We start from the raw sequence: 19644 nt of genomic DNA on the forward strand, positions 1-19644 counted from the left end.
GAGAGAGAGAGAGAGAGAGAGAGAGAGAGAGAGAGAGAGAGAGAGAGAGAGAGAGAGAGAGAGAGCCATTCTGTGGCTCCTGGAAGTGAACTTTGGGGTCTGCAGTCATAGGTCTGGGTAGGGCAGGTGGCAGGAGTTCTGGCCTGGGAGCCGCAGGCGGGGTAGCCAAGGTAGCACCCCTTTCATACCCGTCTCTTGGCTAAAATCCAGGCATGTGCCAGTCAAAGGGAGCCGGCCCCACACCGCCTCATGGCTGCTGTGGAGGCCAGCTTGTTCCATTCCAGGATCTCAGGGAACTCACTGAGGACTCTTTCTGCTCCATCTTCTGAGGCACAAGGAAGGGATGGAGGGGCCCCACCAGGGTGTGGCAGCGTGAAGACTGGAAGACTGGAAGACTGGCCCCTGGCATACTGATTCCCCAAGCACTGCCTTCCGGCATGCCCAGCCCGGGGCTGCCCAGCAGAGCCCAGCCAGTGTTGAGAGCACCATGGCACCCTGTGACTGAACCTGGGGCTGGAGCTCAATGCCCAGGACAGAGGACTGCTGGCCTCTGCAGCCCCAGCTGGTGCAGACTGTGGCTGGGCCTCCCTCTCCGAGCTCAGGGCGAGCTCTGTCACTCAGGCACCAGCACTACTTTTACTCTCCATGTAACATTTTTGAACCTAGGCTCCTGCTCTGCTTGGAAAAATGGACTTGTAATAGCATACTCCAGTGAGCTGAAAATTTACCATCCAAGCCATCTGGAGATCAAGGCAAGGCAAGGCAAGGGTATGAAGCTGGTTCACATTTCTCCAGAGTGGCATGTGCAGAAGATTAAAGCCAATGGTTTCCAGTTAGAAACATATCTTTCCTCTGTCCTGTTCAGTTGTCAGAGTTTTTTTTTTTTTTTTTTTTCTATACAACCTCAGCCCCATCTACAGGCACAATGGAGATGACAGATGGAAGGAAACAAATGACTGAGAAAAAGTCCTGTTGGAAGAGTGAGGACAGACACACAGAACCAAACTCTAAGAGCGGGACTGCTAGCCTTGTGAGTCCATCCCCCACCTCAGGGTCTGCGCACACAGCTTCCACCACGAGAATCTCCTCACCCAGCCCCGAACCCTATGGCTCCCTGCTGCATGGCACTCATGTCTTTGCCTAAAGGCCCTCCTTGAGGAGGCTTTCCCTGGCCACCCTGGAGTGAGGCTGCCGGCACTCTCCCTTGCTCTACGGGCATTTCCCTTCACAGCTACTTATGGCTTATATCTAGGTGTCTCCCCAAAGACTCAGGTTCCCGTTTAGGGTGAGTCTGCAGGTGAGAGTATAGCTAAATATGCTGGGCGGTGAAGCTGGTGGGGGAGGTAGGGTGTGGGGGTGTGCCCTGGAAGCATCTCCCTCCCTCCTTCCTTGATTGTTCTCTGCTCCTTGCCTGCCACACCATGATCTGTTTTGCCTCAGGGATGCCCCTCTGCCACACTGCCCTGTTTTGGAGTCAGCTGAGTATGGACTGAAATTTCTACAAAAATGTGAACCAGAATAAACCTCTCCTTCGCTGAGCAGCGGCTCTCTGGTAGTGTGCCTGGGCCTCCAGGAAAGAAGCTGAGATTCAGCTTTAACCATGAAATGACGCTCAATTGCGTATTGAATTGCTTGTTTGTCTGCCGCCCTCTTCCAGGAAGGCAGGGAATCCATCTGTTTCCTATCACTGGGCCTCATCCCACCGAGAACAGTGATAAAGCCCTCAACAAATATTTGCAGACGGACAGAGACTTGTGACACAGTGAGGCCTCCAGAGCCCAGGGAGCAAAGGTTTCCTGGGGCTTGTGTCACCCAGCAGGAGAGAGACTTGGCCATTGCTGGGCCTCAGAGTCCTGAGGTGGGAAATGGGTAAGCGACAAGGGCAATCTCAGATCAGCCAGGCACGTGAACAGGGCTCCACCCTTGGGGCTCTGTGTTGCAGAGTTTCCTGTCTCTGCGGCCTGATCAAGCAGCTCAGTTGTCCTTGGGGAGGGGAAGGTGGAGCTCAGCCTACGCATTTCCTCTGGTTTTTTCAAAAACAGTTAGACCCAAAATATGCAAAATGCCACTGTGTAACTGTTTAACTGCCCAGGGAGAGTCAGTTTTCCTGGGTCCTGGGCCCCCTTGTGGCTGGAGCAGGACATGAGAAGCGTGGGAAGGAGGAGATAACTGGCTGGCTATGGCCAGGGCTCTGGTTCCTAGAGAGCCTGGCCCCTGGGAGGGAGTCGCGGGCATCCGTCAGCCAGGGGAGCTCCTGCCTGATCCCAGGGTGCTGGGGCTCGGTGTCGGTCTTGCTCACGGCACCCACGGGGAAGAGGGCTAGCTTCACCAACACCCCCCTTCTCCATTCTGTTCCCTGGGGGTCTTCTCTGGGGTTCCAGGAATTGGCATGGGGTTACCAAATCATAAAACAGTCACAAGTCTGCCCTAGAGAGAGCTCCCACCCTGTGCTGCAAGAGGACCAGCAAGTCAACCCAGTTGCAGGCAAACGAGTGAGGCAAGTCAGAACATTTTATAGGGTGAAAGAGAGCTGCATGCAAATCTGCCACTTACCTGTTACGTGACCTCAGTGGAGCTCCTTAACCTCTGTGAGCCTCAGTTTCTCCATCTGAAAGATAGACATAAATGCTCAGGTGTACCACCAGGAGAAGGCATGAGATCAAACAAGACAGCTTCAGCAGCAGGCTCAGCTCAGACCTGATGGTTATTAGCAGCCAGCTCCAAGTTGCTTTAGTCCACCAAGTCACTCATGTGGGAAGAGAACGCAGTTACCTCAAGGGTCCCGGATGTGAGTGAGGAGGGTGCCTGCACAGTCAAGCTTCCTGTTTCAAACCCCAAAATGAAGACTCGTACACATCCACGATCACTTCCTATTCTGAACTACTAAAGTTGGAGGGACGGCCCTAAGGTCTGCAAAACTCCAGGCAGCGCAAGAGATGAGTCAAAGCTGTCCCGGGAGGATGGGTACATGGAAAGAGAAGCAAAAGCACCCCTTTTCTGGGACCTGCAACACTTTGCTTCAGCTCTATGACAGCCTGGTACCTGCCAGGCAGAGGAAGGGGCAGCTCTGAGAGGCAGAGGAGCTGGCCTGGCCTGCTGTGGGCAGGGGGGGTAAGGTCAGAGGTCAGCCCTGGTCTGGAGCTGGATCTCAGGACAAAGCCAGGTCTCTCCCCTGACACAGGTGCCTGCCACAGGTCACAGATGGCACCTGGGTGAGACAGACATAGGCTCTGACTACGAAACATTCTTTCAACTGGCAGAAAACTGGGCATCTTGAGGGGGTGTGAATGCCAATCTGCAAATTTGTGAGGTGGCGTGATGGTCAGGTTGGTGCCTGTCTTGATTGGAACTGGACAAAGCACTCTGGACGGCATCTGTCCTCTGAGGATGCCTGAGGAAGGCGTGGCTGCCACAAGTGCCTTGGCTGCAGTGTGTCCCACCTTTTACCGATCTCTGCGTGGATAAGGCCTCTATGGGGCCATGTTTGTTTCCTCTGAAATCCATCCCAACTCCTGGCATACACTAGGTACTTGGAAAAGGAAGTCTTGACTCATACAGTGAGCCATAAGGCAGTGAGCAGGTGGTGGCCGGCCGCGGCAGAGCTCTGGGCTGTGCCGTCTGCCAGGTTGCAGACGTGCTCTGTGACTGCAGGCACATCATTGTCCTGGGCTAGCTGAGGCGGAGGTTGCTTTGACAGCCGAGTCTCCACAGGTTTCCTGTTCTCTGGGCCTCAGCCTCTCGGAGCAACCACGCAGCGTGTAAGCCAGAGGCAGCTTGGAGATGGCTACATGAATGTTGCTGTGAAGTCCCAGGAGCTCACCAAGACCCCTCCCACCGACACAGTGGCAGGGCTGGGCTGGGTGGATGGGCATCTCTCTCTGCCAGCGTCTGCAGCAGTGTCAGAGCCTTGTCAGTGAGCCCACATGTTTTCTTGAACTTGAATGCAAGTTTTCACAGGTGCCCCTCCTTCTGAATGCATGGTACTCCCCCAGCCTATGAGGCCTGGCCACATCGTTTGCTCTGGCCACTGAAGCGTGAGCAGTCAGCTGAGTGTGCTCACTGAGCAGAAGCTGCCACTGTGACTGTGGTGCTTTAGGTCTTCACGGAGCCCTGGGGACCACCTGCCTTCAGCCTGGAACTGAGCCTGAGAAAGTTCACACCACAATGACAGATTACAGCCTTGGCCTGCAGTAACCCAAAGCTTGTTTACCTGGAATGTGAACCAGATTTGCTACAAGTTGTTGAGCTTTGAGGATTGTTCTGCAGCAAAGCTAACAAATATAGGGCTCCTTTTGCCATAACTTTACCTCCTACTAGCAAGTGCTTGATCTCTAAGAACTGAATAGGTGGTCAGCCCACTACTGCGGCTTTGCATTTAATAACTAGGTGACCATGAACAAGTCACTTTGCTTCTCTGAGTCTTTGTTTATTGATCTCCAAAATGGGAACACTGAGAGATCTGTACCCTGAGACCACTGCAAGGCTGCAGCAGGAGGTGTAAAGTTTGTGGCCCAATTCATGATGCACAAGAGGAGCTTAGCATGGGTAGCAGCTAGGATGGCAGCGTGAGAGGGCAGAGGATGGACAGAACTGGACTGGAATGAAATGGTGTTCTTTTGGCCTGGCTTGTAGCAGGGGCTTCCTTGGCCACAGAGCAGGAGAGCTCTGCACTGTGGTGGGCCAGGGAAGGGCTGACCCCACCCAGAGAGGCAGCACACAGTTGGCTGGGGAGGCACCAAAAATAGAGGCAATGGATTGTGGTGCAGGGCAGGTGGGGCTCCCCCAGGCATGGCCCTACATCACAGACAGGAAGGGAGCAGAAGGCAGGAAGGCACCAGGAGGGTCGCATCCCTCTCCCCATCCTCCAGCCTCAGTTCTTAGAGGGGAAACTGAGGCCTGGGAAAGAGGCAGTGCCTTCCTCAAGACCTCACAGCTGGATGGTGACCTTGGGCTAGAACCACAGTCCCCCGAGGCCAGCCTGGGCATCATTCCACTACTGCCTGCTCATTCAGCAGGAAGTAGAGACTCATCGCTCTGCTGGCAGAGAAGCCAAAGTCACATTTCGCCACCCTGTGGGTGGATTTACCAGATTGTGCACAGCTCAACAGGCTTTTCTTTGAATTACTTCAGGATGTCTCCCTTCCGTTCTAGGAAGTCAGAACTATTCACAAGCTGGCAGGGTCAGGGTAGGGAGTGGGTGGCAAGCTGGGAAGGCAAATAAGTGCCTGAGAACTGGTATCTCGGGTCCTTTTTTGTATCCCCCACCAGGCCTGTGACAGCAGACTTTGAGGGAAAGTGGCCACAGGAAGCCCTTAGCTTTTCCCACCAGACACAGAACTGCACAGCACGAGACAGGGTGCTGTGCAGGAGTGAAGGAGCCTGGCTGCATGGGCCTGAGGGAGAAGGAGAAGCTGGCAGGGCCAGGAGAATGGGGAGAATTGCACGGAGCAGGGGAGCAGAGCGGCGCGGGAGCAGGAGGACCAACACTCCAGGCGTTGGTCTTTGCTTCTGTCTGGGGAAGGGCAGCTGGTAACGGGTAGCAGAGCCTGCGCCAGGAAAGTTTGAGGGATGGGGGATGACTAAGCCCCCCCCCCTTTTCATGTGAAAAGTGGGGAAACTGAAGCTAATTCTGCAGCCTGCTGGGCTCAGCAAGGAGGTATCTTGGAATGGGTGCTGCAGACACACGGGTCTGCGCTGGCTGGAGCAGCTGCCACCGCTGGGAGGCAAAGTCTTAGAGGCCGTGGACTCTCCTCCCCAGAATGCACACAGCGGTGGCGCTGGCCTCTCCCTCTGGATGTGGCTCAGGCTTGCTGGCCTGCTATAACTCTCTTTTCCAGAGGGAAGGCTGCTGGAGTCTGCCTGCAGAACACATCGAACAACCCTGGGATCCTGGGGACCTTGGGTAGCCAGACCCCAGCCAAGGAAATGAAAACTAGAAACCTCCTTCCAGAACACTGACTCCAGAAGTTGCGGGGAGTAATTTGCTTCCCGGGGAGAACCAGGCTCCTACCTCATGATTACCAACTCCAGCCACTCAAGTTTTTGCTTGTCTGTTGGGCCAGCTAGGAGGCCAAACAAGGGCTGCTTCTCTTAGGAGCGGACCACTCAGCCACCACCTATGCCTGGATAGCCCATAGACAGCAGACTGATGGACACAGGGTTGCATAAGGCCCTGAGCCTCAACATGCAATCAGCCCACAACTTATCCTGTGCTCCAGGGGTTCATCTGGCTGAAGGTTCACCCCAGCTGAGAGCGTGATCTTGCCCTGTCCCCTTCCATAGTCCTTCTTTCCCAACAGGTCCATGGCCACTGAAGCTCCACCTCGGGCTCTGTGGAGAGGAACTGTGGCCCCTGTTTGAGGACAATCTGAGCAGTGACCACCAGCAAGGGAGAAACTTAACAGTGGAGAACTTGCTCAACAGCAAGACCCTCAGAAGATACCTGGTCCAGGCTCTTGGCTTCCCAGAGAGGAACCAGAATGCTTTGGTCTTTCAGTACAGGATCACTGGGCCCGTGTTTCAGACGCGGGCAGTATCATAGTGTACAAGACAAAGTCCTTTCTTTGGAAGCTTATGAATCAGAATAGAGCAGTTAACAGTAAACATTTTCGCAGAAATCCCTACAGAACTTGGCAGGCAGGCAAAAAGGATACAACCAGGAAGTCCAGGCCACCTGCTGTGCTAGGTAGAATAAAGACCTTTTTCTGTGACCTAAGAAGCTCATATCTTGGGCAGCATCTGCCACAGGCAAAATGTACTCGCTCTCAAGGAAAGGGACATCCCAGGCTTTCATAGTTCTGCAAAGCAGCTAGTCTCAGGTAGCCATTTTAAATTCAAATGAAAATTTGAAGTAGTTCCTCAGTGGCACCAGGTAAATTGAAGGGGTGAGTGGCTACTGGAGTGGCTAGTGTGGATATGGAGCTCTCCCATTACTGGGACGTTCCATTGAAAAGCATGGGCCTTGGAGCAAGGAGTGCAGGGTTCAGGGCCTGGTGACCTGGCTACAATTCTTTTTTTTTTTTTCTCTAGATAGGGTCTCACTATGTAGTTCAGGATGGTCTTGAACTCACTACATAGCACAAACTGGGCTTGAACTCACAGCAATCTTTTTGCTTCAGCCTCCTGAGTGTTGGTAGTACTCGTGTGTATCACCACGCCCAGCCCTAGGTGCAATTCTTGTTCTATACCTTGCTGTATGTGTGATTTTGAGTGGATGAGTTGCCCTCTCTGAGCTCTACTTCCTCACTTTGCGCATGAAAACCATAGGTCCAACCTCTCGGGGATTGTGAGCATTGCAAGATGGGCAGGGAACCTGGGAGAAGACTGAATTCTGTGTGGCATGACAATGGGTGCAGGCAGAGAGCCGTGCTCCACAGGGGAGGAGCCAGGTGGCACTGGGCCAGGAAGGTCTGTGGTACCTGGCTGGCCTGGTACTGCAGGCAAACAGAAGGGATGGTTTTCTTCAGTGAGAGAAGCATGGTTTCCTGGTCAGTTGGGAGGACTGTGAGTGCCCACCTAGCCCATAGCCGGCGGGAAGCACGGCCTCCTCCCACCTGTCCTCTCCGGTGTCCATATCCAGTGAAAGTCTGTGCTTGGGGCACACCTGCCCTCCGGGTTAAGGCTGTCTTTCATGAGGGTTGTTTCAATCCTAAAGATAAAGCCTCATCAACAGACCTGTCCTGGCCTCCCAAAGACCAGCCCCCCGTTCCAAGGGCTTCGCTGGGCTGAAGGCAGGAACACCAAAGCCACAGGAACAGGACCATGCCATGCTCCCCTCTTCCCCTATGACCAGAAGGTGGGGCAGTGGGCAGGAAGACGAGCTCTGTGTGACACTCACTCCTCCCTGAAAGTCAGTCTGCTGTGACACACTGGGCAACTGCCATTGTGCTGCAGCACAAGGACCCGAGGTGGGGTGGGAGCTTAGAGCAAACCCTCCAGAGCCTGGGACTCCCACAGCAGGTAAGGGCTGCCCCTCAGCACAGCCAGGGCGGCATGATGGCTCCAGAGGTCTCCTTGGGACAAGGCTGTCCACCACAAGCCAACCACAGCTGGGGACTCAGGGAAATCCCAGCCATGAGGGAGGACAGAGACAGAGCAGGAACTTAGGAGAGACAGCCACTCTGCAACCTTTTTCCTAAATCCTCATGCAAATAACCAGTGACCTTTCCAAATGGGATTTTAAGTGATAAACAGAAGAGCTCTCAGCCACTGCAGACAGAGGGCAAAGAACCAAAAAGCTTGCCATTTTCTCTCTTTAAATCTCCAGCATTATTATCCAGCAGATGAATTAAATCCTTTTTAAACACTTGCACAGTTTGGAAGTAAATACTCATTTCAGGGGTTTTAAAAGATTCACAAACACATTTTGAAAATTCTTATCAAGCCAAAGCTTGCTAAGAACAGAAAAGCAAGGTTATCAGGGCTTGGGGGCTTTAACTAACAGAGCTTCTGGGGAGGCGGAGATGCATGGAGTCTGTAGCCCTGGGGAAGCGGCACGGGTGGGGTCGCAGTGGAAGTCCTTAGGCATGTCTCGCAGCAAGGAAGGCAAGCCTTGGCTGAGCGTTGAGTGTGTTTGTGGCCCCAGCCACACAAGAGCCAACTCTTGCTCATAATGTGCTATGTGGCTTCAGCCATGCAATCGTCCAAAACTAGTTTTAGGTGCCTTGTGCACTACAGACAGCTAAGCGAGGCCTGATATCATAGGGAGCCTGACAGGGCTGGGCCCTCGAGGAAGGCAGTGGAGAAGTGAGGACACATTGCGGTGGCAGTGCGTTTGTTGAAGACCAGGCCTCCAGATAAAGACGGAGCGACCTGTACCCTGCGTGCCACCCTGGGGGAGGGGCAATGGTGGTTGATACTCTACATAGGCATCGGTCACCTGGGCCAGGAGCAAGACCTCTGTTACCCCCCCTTCCCAGGCAAGCCCCTTGTTCTTTCCATCACCCTTGCTAGGCAACTTCCTTATGAACGTACTGGTTGATCACAGTTTTGTCTCTCCTGATGCCAACCCCACGACTTCATACCCCTCATGAGGTGGCTCTATAAGGCCTTCTCTATAGGCAGTGTCTGCAGCAACCCACTTGGGACCCCTCCTGACTCTCAGGAGCTGAATCTCTCCCACTCAATAAATATTTCCTCCGTCATTTCTCAGAATTCATTCGATTTGGGGGAACATGGACTTGGCATATCACACATTCAGGAGATTGGGAGTCTTCATGTTTTCCCTAAATCATTTGGAGGTCCTGATGTCATTCCTGTCACACATTCACTCTGCATTTACGCAGGCCCAGAGAGGTGGAGTCACTTGTCCCAGATCACACAGCTCATAGAAGACAACACAGCACTGAATCCAGGTCACCTGGCTCTGGAACTGACAGTGACACAGGATCCTGGTGGCCTCCGCTCGCCTTCCCCACAGATCTTCAGAGCCACGTGTCATCACGGCCATTCTTCTGAGGAGACCATGGTTGGTGGCTGTGTGCAGGGTCTGCCAAGCCCCCAAACCCATTTTTTCCAGGCCAGTGGGACAAGGGGGGTTCAGAGAAAGAAGAACCTCTCCCTACCTGGAGCAAAGCCAGTCGGGTGCTTGAATTTACAATTAAAATTCAGGATGGAAAGTTATCTTACAGGCACTGGGTAAGAACACCTTCGAAACCGGATCAGGAGAAAGGGGAGAGGACTGCCTTCTACCCAGTGGAAAGTTCATGTGCGATTCTCGAAGATCAAGCCTGACAGCCCTGTCCACAAAGGGTCTAGACTGCACAGAGAGAGGAAGGAGTGCTGGGTGACTTCCACAGCTGGAGGCCTGGGGTCTTGCCTCACGGTCCCACTTGGGCTGCCAAAGACCAGATAGGTGGCTTACTGTCTCTCAGTGAGCCGAGGGTCCTGTGAGGGCACATCATTGCGACAGCAGAAGTCACAAGAGGCCAAGGCGAGGGGCTGGGCCCAGGGTCCTTGCTCTCAGCTATCTCTGGCTCTGCCTCCAATTCCTCCCCTCCTGGGACCTTGGAACCCAGCAGACCCAGGCCAGCAGTGACACGAGCTCTTGCCCACCAGAATTCCCACCAGGGGCTCATGATTGGAATGCTTTTGAGTACATCTGTCTTCTTTATTTTTCTTTTCATTTAATTTTGGGGTGAGGAAGGCCTTTACTTATATAAATAACCCTAAAGTTACAAAAGCAGAAAACATTAAGTACAAAGAAACTCAGTGGCTAAAACTGGCAAAGAACCAGCAGGCTGTTTGCCTGTTTGTGTTAATAGTTTTGTCTGTGTGTCCTTTCATGTCACCAAAGTGCAGCGGAGTGTTCAGAGCAGACACATGCTGACTCTCCAAGCCTGAAAATATTTACTATTTGACTCTTCCTAGAAAAGGGCTCTGGGAGCTGATGTGCAACTGATTTAGGTGGAAGATGGACCCCAGGCTCCTGTGCTCAGAAGTGGAGCTTGCGGAAGATGCCCGGATCTTGAGGGTTCTATACCTGCCAGCGGGTTCACCCTTGCATGAGCTCAGAGCTTTAAAGTGTGGCTACGAGGCAGTGCCTGATTCGAGGTGCCCCTGGGCATATAATAGGGCAGTGCTTCTCCTGCTTCCGCCTTCCCTCTCTGCTTTCTGGCTGCCATAGGTTGGGTGGCATTCCTCTGCCACGCCCTTCTAGCAGACTGTTTTTGCCTGGGGCCCACATGACTATGGACCCAGTTCTCTAAAACCCATAGATTAAAATAAATTTGCTGTCTTTTATGTTGTATGTGTTAGGTGTTTTGTCCCAGCAACAAGTGACTAAAATAGGGCCTACTGTGCTCTGCCCTCACACAACATCTCTCCCTCCATCTCTCCATCTGTCTTTCTCCTGCTGTCTCTGTCTGTCTGTCTGTCTGTCTGTCTGTCTGTCTGTCTCTCCCCCCTCCCACCCTCCTTCTCTCCAGTCTTGCCAGCTCCATATTTATTCTCTGTTACTACTCCAGAGCCTTTGAATCAGCCGACCTTTCTGTCTCCTTCCTATCACTCTTGTCCCAGTTCAGACATCAGCATCCAGGGAGAAAGACCATAAAGCCAAACACAGTCCACATTTCTCAATCCTTTCCTTGGTAATCCAGGTGCCTCCACTCAACTAGATGCTCACGGTAGCTCTGTGATACCAGCAGGGCTGCAGTTACCCGGACAGCCCAGCCGAGAGCCATAGCGAGACGCGAGGAGCTGGACGTGCTCAGAACTGTCACAGCTCCAAGTCCAGGCTCCACCGCTCCACTACGTGGCTGACCTCACAGGAGAATGTCCATGTCCTCTCAGGCTGAGGCTGCTCGCTGGCAAGAGGATGGTCTTTGCTCAGCCTCCAGAGAGAGGCCAGAGCTGCCGTCGGCACTCAGGGTCACGCGCGCTGGTTATGTACGCACCATGCTTTCTGGGCAGAATCAGCCACTGGCAGCTTCTCGCCTGCTGGCCCAAGAGCCGTTTCCTACTGCTCAGGGGCCAAATGCGAATTTTCCTGTGCCAAGCCCCTGGTTACATCGTTACTGTAACCATTACAGGGTACCTTTTTGCAATAGTGCGACTGGACAGTCTCAGGAGTGACAGCTTAGCAGTGCGAGCTGGACTCTGGACTGCCTGCCACGAACTGGGAGACCTCGCACGGGGGCCTTTCCCTCTCTGGGCTTCGGTTCCCAACTGGAGAAGTGACCATGGGGTACAGCCCCGCCAGGTGGCGGACAGCGTGCCTGGGCTGGGATGCACTGGACACGTGGTTTGCGCCCAACACACTTAGTAACTCCCTGGAGATGTCAGCAAATCTAAGTTCTAGGCCTCAGTTTCCCATTTGATAATTACTGGGTTAAATCAGAGCTGTGGAAACTGTGGCCTCATAGGCATGTCTGACTGTGGTGTAATGCAGCAGCAACTTTGATTTAGCGGTGACATTTAAGAAGAACTGGAACGTGTCACATAAAAATCTAGGCTGCTGGCTTCCTTTGGCAAAGGAGGGGCAGACAGGCGCTCTGGGCTCACATTCCTGGGCCCAGCACTGCCGCCTCTTTGGCTGGTAGGGGTCTGTTTCTAAGGTTCACCTCAGACCCCCAACTGTACCCTCCTGTCCTCCCCAGCCCTCTGCACCCACTCCTAGCGGATGTGAGCCTGCGCGTGTGTGTCCTCCCGCCCCGTGCTGCTCCAATTTCCTGCTCCTGCACTCTGCCATCCCCGAGGGTAGTGAGGGGGGACCAGCCTGAGGCTGAGGACTATAGGTGCCAGGGCCCTGATCAGCAGAAGGAGGGTCATCAGAGCAAAGCGTGCAGCCAGCCCTATATGGAATTCCAGCACTGAGGAGCCTGAGACAGGTTGATCACAGCAAGCTCAAGGCCTGCTTGAGCTACAGAGTCTAAAACCAGCCTACCCTCTGTAGTAAGATGCTGTCTCCAAAAAAAGAAAAAGAAAAAAGGATCAAGAAGGATCATCGTAGAAAGCACCAAGCAGCCACGAAGCCGCCTCAGAGCTCCCTGCTGGCGTCACCACGGCCTCCTATAATTACCTGCTGTGGGGAATAAAGGCCCCATTTAGAGACCATAGCAGGGCAGGAAAGGAAAATTTTCCCCTGGTAATTTCCTGATCACAGAAATTCAGAGTTGCAAGGGACTTTTAAAAAGGCATTCAGACCAACCCATCATTTGGAGCTTGCGTCCCCAGCACAGAGGCCAGCAAGTTTCACTCAGTGTCTATGTTTGCCCAGTTCCTCTGTGGGCTGTGAAGATAGCCAGGAAGCCCCAGCTGTCCGAGGGCACCAGGCCTGGAGGCTGAGCAGGTAAACACAGTGACCGCAAGGTCCACAGACCCAAGAGGGGCCATCTGCTAGAAGGGCCCATCCACCCCTGTTCACATCTCTGGCTCAGGTCACCTGCAGCAACCACGCAGAGGCATGACCAGAGGCCATGTTCCCTCTACACTTAGGCAGTGAAGCCTAGTAGTTAAGCTCAGGGACCCCCACAGCAAAACTGCTGAACCTGTGCTCGGCACCCTTGGGTAAGCTGTGTCACCCTCGTGGCTTCCCTTCCTCTTCTGCAGGTGACAATAGTAAATGCCAAAACTAGCATCTGGCCCAGAGGGTATGGTGCTGGCAGGCCAGCCAGGAGTGCATGCCAAGCACTTAGAAGGGTTTCCTGCAGGTCGAGGCAAGTGGTAAAGACCGCAGAAGCACGGCAGGTTACTCCGGGTTACAGGCATGGCTTTGACTTGGGTGTCCTTGAAGACCTGCAGGGGATCAGCACTGTCCCAGGGTGACAGATTGATGACTTCTCAGAAACTATCTGCTGAGCTGTTTGCAGAGCACACTTGTGTCCGGAAGTATAAACAGCATGTTTTGCAGAGTCCTGGGAGACAGGCCAGGGTGTCGTGGTGTGGAACAACTACAACTGTGCTCGAAGGAAGTGGACGTGGGAAGCAGCAGAGGACCTGCCTGTGGTCTGTGGGGCCTGGGGTCGGGGTGGGAGTGGGAGCTTTGGCTGGGACCCTGGGTCAGCAGCACCACTGGGAGGCCTTCTGGGAGGGCTGCTGTATGGCCTGCTGTCTGCACCCTCTGGCCCTGGGAGCAGCGCAGACAAGAAGCGCCCTGGAGCTTGCAGGGATGCAGGCCTGAGTGCCAGGCTGGGCAAGGCGTGCATCCCACCAGGGTCCTCGAGGGCACCCCTGGATCCCAGTTGTGAAGCTGGCTGCCTTCCACAGGCCCAAAGCACAGAGGTTGGGAGGCATTTTCAAGATACGAAGACACACCTTGTTCATTTAAGTTCAGCCATTTTCATTCTACAGGGCAAGAGGAGAACTCCCACATCGCTGCTTTCTCTGCAGGGCTGAGGGACAACCACACACACTTGCAGCTCCTCCCGCATGCAATGGCCTTTGGCACCACCTCTTGGGGCCCTCCAGTGCTCCTGTTAATTTGGCTGCCGTGTGCTTTGAGTCACAATAACCACAGAAAAATCCCAGGGGCCAGGGGCAGGCAGGATGGCAAGTGCCAGAGCTGGGATTTGAACCCAGCCCCAGATCTTGCTTACTGAGCCCAGAACCGAAGCCTGACTACTCGCACCCATTCTTCTCTCTACAGCCCCACGTGCCAGGCTCTCCTCAGGACGCACAGAGCCAAGGCCTAAGCTGACTCCAGGGTCAACTTCTCCCTCCCCCTTCATCTGCCAATCAAACCGTACCTTACTGTCTTAGAGCTGTGTTGGTGACAGCTGAGCTCAAGGTGACCACATGAGCTGTTCTGGAGCTTGTTGGAAATGTACCCTCCTCAAGTAAGTCCCAAATCTTCTGGATCAGACCCTGGGACGAGGGGCACAATCTGGGCTCACACAGCCATCAGGAATTCCAAACAGGTCACTGTCGGAGCAGCACTGCCTTTGATGATTGATGGGCAAATATTTAACCCCACTGTCGCAACACAGAGGTAGGAGTGCATTTCTTCATCTCATCTATGCTGCACTTGGTGATGTGACTTTCTTTGGCCAACAGAATGGAGGAAGAAATGCCAAGGTTGCATTCAGAATTGAAGTGATCTTAAGGGGCTTGTGTGTCCGTCCCTCTGAATGTATTAAGCCTCTTCCACAAGAAAAATACCCTTCAGGTAGTCTGGGACAATGGAGCCTAGATAGTTCAACTCATAGGCTAAGCCAGCACCACTGTGTGACACACAGACCCATGCACTCAAAAGAACAGCCTTATCCCATCTTGCGAGTTGTTTCACAGTGGATGCTGACTGCTATGCTCTCTGCTCCATGATACGCATATACTCCTTTGGCTAACCACTTAGCTCTAGTAAGGAGTCTGTAGACAATAATAAACTATCTCATAAGCCTTTAATCAGGGTTGAGCAAATTCTCTTTGCCCTAATTTTTTCTTTCTTTTTTTTTAATTATTTATTTTTATTTATTACATTTATTTATTGTGTGTGTGTGTGGCCAGCTCAGCCCACCAGGGGGCGGGGCTGGCTGGCATGTGGTGCTGGGGGATCGAACCGCGGTCCCTGTGCTTTGCCAAGCTTGTTTCAAGTAGGTGCTTTAGACCACTGAGCCATCTTTCCAGCCCTGCCCTAATTTTTTCAATAAAAGTTATGCGGTTATACACAGTTGAACTGGGACACAAATCAAGTCCCCCAGACAGAGGTTGTGATAACCAGGGAACACTGCAAGCATTCTGCAGATAAATGGATCCCAGCACTAAACCCACTCCTGTGAGGGCAGTCTTGAGCTGGAAGGTGTCCCTGGGCCCCAGGAAGCCTGCATCCAGCAAGCTGTCTAGTCACCTTTCTGCAACTTGACAAGTCCACCCAGCCCTAGGCTCTGGGTGTCAGGACCTTCAAACTCTGTGTCTGCTCTGCCCTTGCTCTTTTTCCAGCCAGGGTCTGCAGATTGCTCTAGATCAAGAAAACAGAAGGGGAACAGCCAAGAAGACCCCGCAGCTTGCTAACTAGCCATAGTCACTGAACGCATGTACAGGCCTCTTCATGTGGCTGGTCTAACCAGGCAGTGAGTTTCAGCCGGCCCAGGCCTTCCTTCCATCTGGCATCTGTCTCCATCAAAGAAGCTGACTGCCGTGGGTCCCTGAGGTATCAGCACAAATCAGAGGCAAGCCAAGAGGATGATGGGGCCTTCAGGCAACAGAGAAACCACTGGGAAGCCTGCAGTTACAGGCCAGAGTGGAAGAGTGAGCTCCAGGGCTCCAGGTGTGAACAGCCCACAGAAGTTTCCCAGACTTGGAAGGCCATGCAGGATGCCATAAGAGCGGCCACCAGGCAGAGGTAGCTGGGGACAGTTTCCAGACTGGGGTGGTGGATGGGGTGTGCTGTTGTGTCCTGGTACAGGGTGCTCCAGGGAGCCAGAGTAAAGAACAGGAACCAGAGACAGGAAAACACGTCTGCTGGGGGCCGCATGGGCCTTCAGTGACTGCACACACCGATGGCTTGTTCTCAGGATGGCCCAGGATGGCCCTGTACCCCCCAGCACCAAATGAGGAGACAAGGCCAGCGCAGTGGTCAGACTTAGCCAACCTCACCTGAGAACTGCCTCTCGATCCCAGATTCCTGGTCCAGGCCCCATCCACACTCTCTAATCTGTATTATCCCCTCTGGGTGAAAGGGCTACATTCAACAAGGGGGAAGGTCAATTTGCCCGAGGTGGAGGTGGGCAGAGTGGAATAAGCGAGAGACTCCCTCGGCGTCATGTGCCTGCAGGCACCAAGCCAAAGAACAGGCCTAGGTGTGTGGAGAAAGCCCTGAATTAGGAAGCAGACAAATGACCCAGCTTCGAATCCTGCCCGTCCATGCTGTGTGAACTCAGGTAAGTGACTGCCACCTCTGGGCAGCAGCATTCTCTTGTGAAGAAAGGGGTGGGAGTGGTGGGTTGAGAAGAACCTAGCCCAGTCTCTCGCGCAGTTCTGAGTCCGTAGGTGCCCATCAGCTCTCCGCATGGTGGTTGTGAGCTGGGACCCTGTAGGCAGCGTCCTGTGTTCAAATCCCAGCTTCCTCCTGAGCCGCTCTGGGCCTCAGGCCTGTACTTTTTCTGTGCCTCAGTTTCATCAGCTACAGTGACGGTGCCACCCACACAATTACATGAGGGTTCGAGTAGTCCCCTTAGCACAGCACATGCCCAGGTGCCACAGAACCATCTGGGCAGGACTGGTGGGCCACGGAGAGCCCAGCCTGCCCCGGGGTCAGGACATCGTGCCCTGGAGACCCCGCAGCACAGCGCCTCTGCCCTGTGCAGCCACCCTGGCTTCTGGGGGAGGCTCACTCAGATGGACCTTGCACACAGCTCATGAAGTGGGAAGCTGAGGCGGCTACAGGAACGAGGTGCTTGCAGATGTCAAGAGGCTGTAGGGCACAGCCATCTGGCCACGCAAGAGGACTCTAGTCCCCATCAGAGCTCATAAAATCACTTCAGAAATGGGACATTTGGGCAAGGAGATAGTTTAACTCCCTGGAGACCACCCTTAGGCCCTCCTGGGTATTTCGTACTGGCAGGGGAGGAGCAAGGCCAGGTCAGCCTGACTGGGCTGGGTGCCCACAGGACGGCCATTCACTCAGTCACTGGTGTAGTCACATGCACTGAGGCCCATTCCTGCAGGCGCTGTGCCGCGCACATGGTGAGCGCTGCTGACCACAACAGTGCCCCGAAGAGCTCTGTCCAGGGAGGCGGATACAGCAATTAGCAAGCACGCAGGGCTGCTTGAGGGGCTCCCTTCACAGACAGCTGGCTCTGAGTCCAGCTGAGGTCACAGCAGAGCGCCGCCCACTGGCAGGATCTGGGAGCTGACCTGCACCTGTTTTGGTGAAAAGACTGATGTTTTGGGAACACAGTGACACCCGTTTGTTTATGTGTTGCTATGGTGACTTTTTGTGCCATAGAGGAAGAATTGAGCAATGCAGGAGGGCCTGGCCCGTAAAATGTAGACTATTTTACTGAGTGGTTTTTAACAGAAAAATGCTGCCCCCACTCGCAGCGGGGAGGACTTGAAGCCCCCTCCTTATCCTCCTCTCCACCCAGAGCCTGCATGGCGCAAGCAGACCAGACCCTGTAGTCCAGGGCAACACAGGGATAACATGCCACTGAGACTGGGCACAGGGACAACTGGCCCTTGTGTGGAGCTGGTGGAGGCTAATAGGTCACCTGGCAGCACAAAAAGCAAGGCGGAGGCTTAAGTGAAGGCACGGACAGCTGCAGCCGGCAACTGACGGACAGCTGACGCACAGGCTGAGCGGCCAACAGGAACGCAGGGCGTGCTGAGCACGGGGCCTCACATGGCCCGCACGGGGCCCCCAGGAAGGAGCAACGGCTCTTTCCAGCCCCAGTGCCAAGGCGCTCCTGAGGTCAAAGGTGGAGTACGTGGCCTGGCTTCTGAGGCCCACGCAGCCCTTGCTCTGTGGAAGTTGGTGTCTATTAGGAAAGTGATAGGGTGTAAGAGGGCATTTTGAAGACTGGGAGAGATGGGTGTCCTTGGGGCCGTGTGAGGAAGCTGTGTTGTGAAGCAGCCACCAGAGCTTAGAGGTGAGGGGGCTGCTGCCCCCGAGGAAGCAGGACTCAGGAAAATCAGGAGCAACCAGCTGTCCTATCTGGCAGGACATAGCACTGAACTGCCTGGCTAGTGGGGAGATGGGCTGGCAGCCTGAGGAGCTTCCATCTGTAGTGGCAGACACGAGGCTGGGTCTACACAGGCTTCCACGGAGCCCAGGGAAGGAGTTTGGGCAGCTACAGCTCAGAGGCTGCTCCCCAGGATGCTGCTGCAGAACAATAGGTGACTCCTGAAGAGGTGGTGTCAGCGATGGCCACCAAGGTCCTGGCTCCTTCCTGCAGTCTGCCAGGGCTTCCTCAGCTGTCTGCTTTCACATTGCCAGGCACCTTCTTCCCAGTCAGTGCCACCAAGGACACCGGCAGTTCCCCTGCTCTCTCTCCTGGGATGTGGCTCCTATACCCATCTTCCATCAATCCTTATTCTCCCTTCTCAGCATGGCCAACCCTAGCCACCCCCTAAATCCTCACACCACTCTCTCCTCCCCATCTTCCTACTTGTGGGATTAGGTAAGGACAGATAAGTCTGCCCCTCTACGATATGGGCTTCACAAGGGGTTGGCTTGTGACTCTGCTGGAGCACCCCTAGCTGTCTTCTTCCTGCTGGCCTCCAGAGGCATTCCAGGTTGATTGGAATGACTGATTGGGTTGGCTGATCGAATTCATGAGTGAAGAGAGCCGGTGTGACATGCAGTGATGGAGCACACTGATGGAGCACCAGCCTCCTCAGAGCATCTTCTAGGCGAGGGTCACAGTGAGGCCCTGACAAGCAGCCAGCATCACAGCAGCCCTTCCTACTCAGCATGCACCAGTGCTGCATGCAGTCACCGAAGCCAGACTTTCTTGTCCTTTGGACCTATGCATTTTCAGAGGCTTAAGAGGTGCATGTGTCTTTGTCAGGTTCACGCTGACAGCTTCCCAACCAATTTTTCAGGATAATGCCCCCCTGTAACACATGAGCAGCCTGCCCTTTCCAGAGACCCCTGGAGCCAGTGCTGCAGCGGCATTCACACTCTGACTCCCGTGGTGCCCTGTGCCAGGTGTTCTCCTGCCGGAGATAAAGGAGGGCAGCTGCTTCACTCCCAGAAAAGAGGAGGTCGTCAAGGTTGTCACCATGGCTGGATCTGGGGCTCTGGGAAAGCAGCAGACAGGAAAGTGGTCTCAGCAGCTGACCCCTTATCTGAAGCCCTGCATTTATGAACAAAGTCCACACAGTACCTCTGAATGCAATGGCTGTTGTACCCTCAGAGTCCCTCAATCTGGGCTGGGGAGAGAATGCTGCCTGAAAAACTGGCTCTTAGATGTTCTGATTCTTGGAAATATGTGAAATGTGTTACTTGAGGCAGTTAACTCCTGAGTCTTTGCTTGGCTTTGCAATATGCATATGTAATATATGTAGTGTGAATATGCACATACACAGCATATGGCTTACGTATAGCGCCTAGACACATGCATGTGCAGATGACACATATGTGTACAATGTGTTTGCGCATATACTCAAGTATGTGTGTCTGTGGTATGATGTATACATGTATATAGATACAGATCTGTATCACACACGAAAGTTCTGATATACTTGGCTCTAAGAGCTTTGTAATGCTAA

At 53.8% G+C, this 19644-nt stretch overlaps 1 protein-coding gene across 6 annotated transcripts in view; it reads right to left on the bottom strand.

Moving 5' to 3' along the window:
• The window catches only part of St3gal1 (ST3 beta-galactoside alpha-2,3-sialyltransferase 1), a 71336-nt gene that overhangs the window by 21883 nt on the left and 29809 nt on the right, over positions 1-19644 (bottom strand). For 3 of the 6 annotated variants that reach the window (XM_023702595.1, XM_023702598.1, XM_023702597.1), the window contains exon 3: positions 2554-2608. The gene's annotated coding sequence lies outside the window, so the exon portion shown is untranslated. Of the gene's footprint in view, positions 1-2553; positions 2609-2697; positions 2758-14183; positions 14337-19644 lie in introns of those variants that run through there. The other 3 variants (XM_004642490.2, XM_023702599.1, XM_023702596.1) reach the window with 2 other exon arrangements.

The sequence above is a fragment of the Octodon degus genome, unplaced genomic scaffold, assembly GCF_000260255.1.
Source record: "Octodon degus isolate 3935 unplaced genomic scaffold, OctDeg1.0 scaffold00154, whole genome shotgun sequence".
In the NCBI taxonomy this organism is placed as follows: domain Eukaryota; kingdom Metazoa; phylum Chordata; class Mammalia; order Rodentia; family Octodontidae; genus Octodon; species Octodon degus.